The 8,953-nt window shown below is 46.5% G+C and overlaps 1 pseudogene; it reads right to left on the reverse strand.

The window, feature by feature from the left end:
- Positions 1 to 255: 255 nt before the first annotated feature.
- On the reverse strand, positions 256 to 1,132 carry LOC137223009 (oligosaccharyltransferase complex subunit OSTC pseudogene; annotated as a pseudogene).
- Positions 1,133 to 8,953: the final 7,821 nt, after the last annotated feature.

Raw genomic sequence — 8,953 nt, forward strand, 5'->3', positions numbered from 1 at the left:
GTATATTTTCTTTAAGAAACGAAACATGAAGAAGAAAATGCCAGGTAACATCACCGGCACGTCAATATAGACCAGCAGAAAAGATTCTGTTGTAAGCCTGTCTCCTTGATACCAAGAAGACATTCTAGTCCAAGCTTTTAATATGCTTCCTGTGTTTTCACTAGATGCTTCTTTTCTGTTGCTTTTCATTCATCCTTTTCCATATTTCAAATCAGAGGGTTGGTATAGCCTTTAAAATTTCATTAACAGGAGCAAATCCAGTATCCATTGATTTATTCTCAAAAGGCACTCTCACCCATCAGATTGCCCGGCAGTTTCATTCTCATGAATACTTAGCCATGAGAAAACTCAACAGAACACAGATGAATCCAGTGAATACAAGAAGGAGTCTGGGGCTTCCCTGGTGGTGCAGTGGTTAAGAACCCACCTGCCAATGCAGGGGACACAGGTTCGAGCCCTGGGCCGGGAAGATCCCACATGCTGCAGAGCAACTGAGCCAGTGCGCCACAACTACTGAGCATGCGCTCTAGAGCCCACGAGCCACAACTACTGAAGCCCGTGTGCCACAACTACTGAAGCCTGCGTGCCTAGAGCCCGTGCTCCGCAACAGGAGAAGCCACTGCAATGTGAAGCCCACTCACCGCAAAGACGAGTAGCCCCCGCTTGCCGCAATTAGAGACAGCCCGCGTGCAGCAACGAAGACTCAACGCAGCCAAAAATCATAAATAAGTAAATAAATTTATATTTTAAAAAAAGTATTAAAAAAAAAGAAGTCTATTTAGTTTTGGAGTGTTTGGTGCCTTGGATCAGTCGAGGATTATGAAACCCAAACCTCCCACTGTAGACAGAAAGCTGGATGTGAGTCCTTCATACTATATCGTCCATTTACTCCCTAGGCCAAGAAAGCTGTGGGCCTCTGCTGCCCGTGCTCATCAGTCACAGAGCCAACACTTGAGGTTCGACAGTAACGTCATAAATTGTTCCTCCGGCGTTGAGGAAGTAAGACACCACCACCAGAGTGCACACCATCGCGGTCAATGGCAATGTGCACCCAGGGTGGCTTCTTCAGCCTCGGACTGGGTCATTCGAACACTAAGAAGAGGACTCGGTACAAAGCCTCCGTGTTGGTCATGGCAGGGGAGGCATTCCACAATTATTTTTTAAATTATTTAAAAAATTTGTTTTATTCAAGTATAGTTGATTTACAATGTTGTGTTAATTTATGCTGGACAGCAAAGTGATTCAGTTATACATATACATAATCTTTTTCATATTCTTTTCCGTTATGGGTTTTTTTTTTTTGCAGTACGCGGGCCTCTCACTGTTGTGGCCTCTCCTGTGCGGAGCACAGGCTCCGGACGTGCAGGCCCAGCGGCCATGGCTCACAGGCCCAGCCGCTCCACGGCATGTGGGATCTTCCCGGACCGGGGCACGAACCCGCGTCCCCTGCATCGGCAGGCGGACTCTCAAGCACTGCGCCACCAGGGAAGCCCCCTGCAACGATTTTTTGACTTTCAAGCATGTTCCTCTGAAACCAAAATCTGAGTGTCATCCGTCACCGTTGATTTGTGCTAGTGCCTATCAGTACCTTTTCTTCTTTCCACTCTTCTTTCAGAGTACAATAAATTATATTCAAACGGCAGTCATGGAGGAACCTTTCCTTTCCTCCTTCATCAACAACGCTGATCGACGGGCGCGAAAGCCCCTGGCAAGCAGCATCTGCTCTAAGTCGAGGATCCCCGCCCGAGCAGAGGATGAAATTAACAGACACAGAGCAGGTTTGCTGCTCAACATTTGTGCAAGTCTGGCACATGCACACATCATTAGCAACTCTATTTGAGAAGCAGGATCAAGGAGGTGAGCAGGAGAGGGGATCTCATTAAAGAGATATTCAAGGAAGAGGAAATTCAGAGAATTTAGGTAAAGCTTCACGGCTAAAATAGATGAACAAATAGCCGGGTGAGTTTGGGAGGTGTTGACAGACAATTTACATAATTTTCATCTTCCAGAACAGAGTCATGTTAGGCTGCCTATTTTACTTAGCCCCGTGGGCTAGAACGAAGCCTTTATGAGGGCAAAGATTTTGCTGTCCTGTTCATTGCTGTCATCTGGGCTTGTAGCATATAAAATTCAATACTCATGGAATGAGTTAATGTATACTTGCTCAAAGCTTACCTCGACCTGAGCTAGGCAGGTGAGGTCTGGCACGCTCAGCAGGAATCAAAGCAATATGCGTGCCAGAAGAATGGTAACTTCTAACTAAAACTGATTGTTAATTAAAGTGTATGGAATCAGTGGTAAAATATTAGTGGAATGCCTCTCGTGCGCCCACCATTATTCTAGGCAACAGAGGAGATACGGTAGAAGCACAACACAAGGAAGATTGTGATTGGCCAGGCATGCTCTAAGTTCATTACTAAAGGCTTGCTATTGGCCAGGCGTGTTCTAATTTCATTATTAGCATTAGCATATTCAATTCTGTCAACACCACCTACGGGGTAGGTTGGTAAAGTACAAGTGTGATCATCTCTCCGTTTGACATACAAGGCAACTAGTACCAGGTCAATTTAGTAACTTGCCCAGAGTTCTAGGCTGGCAAATGTGGAGCTGGGATTCCCCCCACCATGCTCTTTACTGCCATTCTCTGTGTTCTCAGCCCATTAGGAACTTACCCTTCATTTGAGGACACAAAAGGAACACATATGAAGCAGAGAACAACTAAATCTTAAACTCTGTGGCCCTGGCAGCAAAAGGGAGAGGAGTAAGTGTAGACTGGAGTTTTGAGAGAGAACTTCTGGAAGGGGGCTGTACTAGATCTGTCTAGAATTCATCATTGGTTTGTCTGTATATCCATGTCTCCATCCTCCCATCTACTCATCCACTCAATCTTCCCATACACTCACCCAACAAACATTTTTTGAGCTCCAACTACGTGCCAGGCCCTGAGCACTGCGGTGGTGGATTTTGTGCTGAAGTAGTCATATGTTAGCAGTCTTAGCTTCTCTGCCTGGGAGGGCTAAGATGAAACCACACACACGCACCAACAGAGGGTCTCCTCTAGGCAGGACCGTTTGGTGCTGTCTATCAAAACTGAGAATGTGCAGACCTTTAGTACTGCAATCCCGCCTGCTGGAATTTACCCGTGGTGAAGTGACCTGTGCACAAGGGTATTCTCTGCTGTACTGTTTTCAACAAGAAAGTATTAGAAAGAGTCCCACGTTCATCAAAAGGGGACTGCTTAAATAAAACATGAGAGTACACCCAAAGAGATTACTAAGCAGCCGTAAATAGAAGTGAAGAAGCTAAAATGAAAATATCTTTAAGACATTTAAGTGAAAAATATCAAAGAGCATATGTATAGTGGGCTACCATTTAGGTAAAAGATGGGGAATATAAACCTACTTGGTAGGATAGCTATAAAATATCTCTGGAAAGATACACCAGACACTGATCACATCTGTGGCTTTCAGTGGAGGGAGCAGGTAGTTGAATGGCAGGAGAGATTTTCACTGGATACCATTTTATATATTTTGAATTTTGAACCTTGTAAATGTATTGCCTATATTCCCCTACAAAACACTCTTTTTCTTTCAAAAATTCATGCACCCAGACCCAAGTATTAGTGGCGTATCTCTGAGTGCCAGAGTTTTCATTTTGGTCCCCTGAATCTTTCAAGGCACTGAGAATGGAATCTTAGGTGCCAGGATGGAGTGACATCTGGAACCCACAGCAGCATGACTCGTACCTGAAGTGCTGTGACGTTTGGTTTTTGCCCTTGGCTGGCCCGGAAGTGCCTTGGCTGGCATTTCCTCTTCCTTGGCCGAGGGGCTTCTCCCCAGACCTTGGGTTTGCAATTTGCAAGACGGTGGTCAGGGTGGGCCTCACTGAGAAAGTGACATTTGTTCAAGGCTTGAAGTCAAAGAGGGAATGAGTCCCAAAGGTATTGGAGGAGGGATTCCAGAAAGACAGAATAGCAAGGTCAAAGAATTGGAGGCAGGAGTATGCCAGGCAAGGTGGCAGGTGTGCCTAGAATGGAGTAAACAAGAGAGAGGGAAGAGCTGAAGACAAAGGAGTAAGCGGCAGTCTGTGTGGGGCCGAGGGAGGTGTGGACGGGAGGTCTTCCTCTCCCTTCCTTGAGATTTGACATCCAGACACTGCCTGTTTGTCCATCTCATGTCCCAGTTCTGCCAACTTGCTGCTGCCTGGTTCCTGAGACCCAGTCCCTGTCCTGCACTCAGATCTGGTTTTGGTTTCACGGCCTCATACCCAGTCCTGGTGGCCAGTCCAGGGACCTGGTCTCTCCCAGGTCGGGAAATGGAGCCCAAATTCCAGTTTGCACTGGAAGTGCAGCCAGTTCAGTCCCCACAGGGACTATGGGCACCGTGAGGACAGACAGGAGCAAGGAATGCAGAGACTCATCTTTCAACCACCGTGCTACGTTGGGCTTCCTCATAATTCTCAAATGGCACACCTTTACCTCGGGTACCCTTGGACTTGGATCCCTCATCCTCAGTCACTCCTTCCCCACCTTGTGTGACTCAATTCCTATTTCACTCAGATGAGTCTCAAATGCCCTGCACCTCCGAGAGGCCTTCCCTGACCTCCTGATGTAAGGCAACACCTCCTGTCCTCCCAATCCCCTTACTTGCCTGAATGTTTTCAATACACATATGAAGGGGTTTGTTGTCTGTCTCTCTCTGCTTGAATACCAGCGTGGGCGCAGTTAGGACTTTATCTAGAACCCCCAGACCTGTGGGGGGTTTGGCTTCCTGGTCCTTGCCTCAGTGAGTGAGTCTGGTTCCTGATTTTGGACCCTCCCAGTCATCCCTGTCCCACTAGAGAACCAGGCTCTGCCCATGGTGGAATGGGGAGTCCTAGGAATTAGGAGGAGACGTACCATCAGCTAGAATGGTATTAGGGCATCCCAGGAGCACCATGCCCTAACTCTGTTCCCTATCCTGGAGAAGAAACACGCAGAAATGAGGAGACAGCGTCCTCCAACATTTTACAGGAAGAAAATACAGGGTCCTTTTACTTGCTCAGAATTGCATTTCCCTTGACCTTAGCAGAGCTTTAAGAGGAATGTGAAGTGCTCATAATTTTAAGGGTCACGGTTGTCATGACGTGACAATCTACTTTTGTTCTTACTGATTCTTTGTTCTAGAGAAGCAGCTTTGTTGCTAGTAGACTGGGGTTCAAATTCTGGCTCTGGCATTTGCTGACATTGGGCAAATCAAGCCTTTCTGGGCCTGTTTCCTCATCAACAATGGGCTGGGGGGGGCGCGTAGGAATGAGGGGTAATGTCTACCTCCCTCCGTTAGCAGATGGAAAGTGTGGAGTATGGTCTTTGGTATGTAGTAAGTGCTTATTTAATGTTCAGCCCTCTCCTCCTTCCTCAGCCCTCCTCCACATTCCCCACCATGAAAGGTCTTTTCCGTGTACTTAGTGGTCCAATATTGCCTGCAAGCTGTGAGGACTTGAAAATGCAGCACATGATCTTTGAGTTCTTCATCATTTATTATGCCATTGGATGTTCTACATCCTGGTCACAGGTCTAACATCTGTAAGAGCTGATCAGTTAACATTTTGTTGTTGTTGTTGTTGCTGATGGAATCACCCTACATCTTGGTCAGTCTTTTCACACATGTGTAGGTAAGTTAGTCAGGGTATTGGCTCAGCTGCTACAACAAAAATACCTGCAAATGCTGTAGCTTCAATAGGATAGGAGCTTGTGTCTATATTACATAATAATCTAGAAACAAGTGGTAGGTCTAGGTCAGAGGCTCTGGGCTAGGAGGGCATCCAGAGACCTAGGTTCCTTCTGTCTTGTTGCTCTGCAAGTCCCTAGCGTGGTGTTTTTGTCCACACGATCAAAGCTAGAGCAACACCACTCTATCCGCATCCTGGTCAGAGAGAAGGAGGCGGGAGAGGAAGTCCACAGTGAGTCCATTTCTTTTAGGGAAATTGCACTCCAGTTCCTTTGGAAATGTGGTCACATGGCCATGCTTGGCTGCAAGGGTGCTTGGGAAATTTTACTTCTACCTCCATGGCCGTGGGCTCTGCTAAAACTTGATAACTGGGGATCTGTTATCAAAAGGAAGAAGAGGAGAGTGGATTTGGGGAACAGCAGTCTCAACACTCCTGGTCTGAAGGGAACCAGGCAAGAATGTGGCTGGCTAGGCTGGGGCAAGACCATGACCACTGGAAAAAGGCAACTGCTGACAGAGGTGGGTTTTAGGTAAATAGTGGGTACACATTTCCCCCCTCCCATTTAAAAAAATGTCGTCCAACAAAACTGAAGGTAAACGATTGCATGCCCATACTGTGTTTGTAAGGGTTTCATACCATTCTGATCAGTCCAGTGGGTTGCTTTAGAACCCATTGGAAGTTTTTTGAAACTCAGAACCAAGGTTTTACCTCAAGTCATGAGGCTTTTGTGACCCTTGATGATCTTTAGGGTCAGTGCAGAAACAGAAAGCTAGTGTGGCCCATGGGCTCCTTGGATGGTACCTGTGGTCACAGGCACAGCATCTCGACTAGGATACCAGGGCTTGTCACTTGTCACTTCACTTTTACTCCAGCATCCATGCTTCAGTCTCCATTTCCATTAACAAGGGCCAGAAGCAGCAGAAGGCCACAGAATTTGGGGGAGAGGATCACTCTTAACAGTTGTTAAGTTCTCCGCCAATGTCAACTGCAGCCTCATTGTGACAGATTTACCTCCAGGATTGCAGACTGAGCTAAAGTAGACAGAGCAGATAGTAAAATTAGCTCACGTTTGTATTATTATTATGGAGTTGAAAGAAGCATTTTACATCAATTCACTCTTCTGGTCCTCTCATTTGGGGTGGATTATTATGTTGTTATTTCTATTCTTTCCAGTTGTCAGATGAAGCAACCGAAATGCAAAGAGATTATGGGTATTATTCAAGGACACCTAGATGGTAGGTGGTAAATACCCATGATGCTAAGTAAGATTGATTTAAAAAATTAAATCAGGACATGTTTGTTAAAAGAATGGGTAAATACGGATAAGTATGGTCATGTCAGAAAACTTTGGACTCTGTCATAATAGTGAAGAGAACTCTCGTGGGGTCTTCAGTGAATGTTCCACTTCCTCCTGATTTGTACTAGGGAATGGTACCAGCACTACAGACAAGTGCTCTGTGTCTAACTTGTCACATTTCTTGGCCACTCTCTAGTTGATAAAGCCGTTTCACACATATCAACAGGCCTGTAAACTCACCAAGGATTGGGCCTTAGTGTTATTTCCCTCTGTGGCCACTGCAGGGCCTTGCACATAGTAGGTACCTTCTGAATTTCCATGGGAGGAGTGCTCTCATTGGTTCTCAGGACAGCTCAGGAGGGTAAGCAGGACAGATGATGTCCCCGTAGAAAAGGCCCCGAGACTGAGGCTCGGGGTGGCTGAGGGACAGGCTGAGTGTCCCAGAGCTAAGAAGCAGTGCTGGGACAGTGGTTTCCAGGTTTCTGACCCCCATGTTTCTTGCATTGCCCCACACCCAGATCAGCCCTTTAGCTCCCTTCTCTCTGGATCCGAAGCACTCACTTACAGGCACTTCATAGGGCCATCTAAGTATCATTTTTCTCTCAGAAGAAGCCTCAGTCTTTTATTCAAGAAATAAATTCAGAACTTGAGACAATTGGTCTGGTTCTTGATCCCTTTCAGTAAATGTGGAAACGCATCCTTTAGAAAATGCAATTCCTGCTCTTGAAAATACAAGTGGGCTTTCTTCCCCAACATCCTTGCTACAAAGAATTTGGTCACAGTTCTATTTTATCGCTGATTTTTCTGAAAAATGAACAGGATAAGAAAAGCTTCCTTCAGAGTCCTCAAGGCCTGACCTTGTCCTTTGTCTCCCAAACCCAAACCTTCTTCTCTTTGCACAGTTGGGCTGAACTAAATTCTATCCTCTGGAGATGACCTCCATTTTGATTCCCATTGACCCTAAGATTACTACCCAATTTGCACCTCAGACCTGATCCTCTTGTTCTTCAAGTCCCTCTCTTGACAAATGGCATCATTTATAAGTAAAAATCCCAGGAGACACCTCCCCTTCCTCCTATGGCAGGCAGATTGTATAATGGCCCCCAGTGATCCCACCTCCTGCTGTTCACACTCTGGTGTAATCCCCTCTCTGAGTGTGGGCAGGAGCTGTGATTTGCTCCTAACAGACAGAATATGGCAAAGGTGTTGGGGTGTCCCTGCTGTGATTAGGGTACATAAGGCTGTGGCTTCTGTCCTGCCAGAAGTCTTTCTCTCACTGACTTTAATAAAGCCAGCTGTTACGTTGGGGAGGCCCACATGGCAAGGAGCTGAGGGCAGCCTCTAACCAATACCCAGCAAGGAACTGAGGCCCTCAACCCAACTGAATTCTGTCGCTAACCACGCGAGCTTGGAAGTGGATCCTTCTCCAGTCGAGCCTTTAGGTGAGATCCCAGCCCTGACCGACAAGCTGACTGCAGCCTAATGAGATGCCTTGAAGCAGAGGCCCCAACTAGGCCACACCTGGATTCCTGACTGATAGGAAATGCAAGATAATAAGGATGTGCTGTTTTCAAGCCACTACATTGGTGATAATTTGTTACACACAAGTTGATAAGTAATCCACTTCATGATATCTAATTGGGCACTGAGTTCTACTGACTCTTCCTGTCAGAGTTCTTGAATTTCTATGTTCTTCCATACTTCTGTGGCCTTTGCTTTGTGTCAGTCCTCATCGGCCTTGTTTGGATAAAACCATTGCCTCCTGTGTCAGGCAGGGTACCACAGGAGCCAGAGGCAGTCTTAGAGGGTCTAACTGAAGAGCGACGTGGACAGGTCAGGAGCACCCAGGGACTGGCAACAGCATGATGCCATTATCACCCCAGACTTAAAGGGGCAAGGGGAGCCAGTGGTGGTACCATGTCAGGTGGAAGCTGACATGGAAAAGGG

This window comes from Pseudorca crassidens, chromosome 4 (genome assembly GCF_039906515.1).
Source record: "Pseudorca crassidens isolate mPseCra1 chromosome 4, mPseCra1.hap1, whole genome shotgun sequence".
Taxonomy (NCBI): Eukaryota; Metazoa; Chordata; class Mammalia; order Artiodactyla; family Delphinidae; genus Pseudorca; species Pseudorca crassidens.